Source organism: Triticum dicoccoides, chromosome 2B, assembly GCF_002162155.2.
Source record: "Triticum dicoccoides isolate Atlit2015 ecotype Zavitan chromosome 2B, WEW_v2.0, whole genome shotgun sequence".
Taxonomy (NCBI): domain Eukaryota; kingdom Viridiplantae; phylum Streptophyta; class Magnoliopsida; order Poales; family Poaceae; genus Triticum; species Triticum dicoccoides.
In genome coordinates, this window is record NC_041383.1 from 44949257 (window position 1) to 44950263 (window position 1007).

Genomic DNA, 1007 nt, shown 5'->3' on the forward strand with positions numbered 1-1007 from the left:
AATTGTTTTTGCTTTTAGTTTTAGGAAAATTATAAACTTTCTGTTAGTGCCATTAGTCTTCAAATTTGAAAACACTTTTTTGTTTTTTTGTTTTCTTTCTTGCTTTATTTATTTTATTTTGTTTCTACTTACAACAAAATACTTATTGTTGCTATTTTTAATTATTACGAGGGACGAACCATAAGACATTAAAGCATTTCAAATGAACTCTGAAAAAGTTGAAAGTTGGCATGGTATCATAAATTGACCCACATAGCATGTGCATGTACAAAACGGACAATGGTATCATACTCGTTAGTTACAAAGTTGGCATGGTATCATCATAATAGTTGCGGGAGAAAGTCTTCACTTTTTCTTCGCTTGTGTCATTTGCTTATTGCGCAGTAACCATGGATAATCTTCATCGTTTATCAGGATGTTGGGGTCAGCCTTGACTTTGAAGGGAGGAATTTCATGAAACTTTTCATAATCTTCAGACATGTCTGTCTTGTCCTCCACTCCCACGATGTCCCTTTTTCCTGAAAGAACTATGTAGCGCTTTGGCTCATCGTATGATGTATTCGCTTCCTTATCTTTTCTCTTTCTCGGTCTGGTAGACATGTCCTTCACATAGATAACCTGTGCCACATCATTGGCTAGGACGAACGGTTCGTCAGTGTACCCAAGATTTTTTAGATCCACTGTTGTCATTCCGTACTGTGGGTCTACCTGTACCCCGCCTCCTGACAGATTGACCCATTTGCACTTAAACAAAGGGACCTTAAAATCATGTCCGTAGTCAAGTTCCAATATGTCCACTATGTAACCATAATATGCGTCCTTTCCCCTCTCGGTTGTTGCATCAAAGCGGACACCGCTGTTTTGGTTGGTGCTCTTTTGATCGTGGTCAATCGTGTAAAATGTATTCCCGTTTATCTCGTATCCTTTCCAAATCAATACAGTCAAAGATGGTCCCCTGGCAGTGCTCCATAGTTTCTGCAAATATTTACAAAATGTCAATTATTATT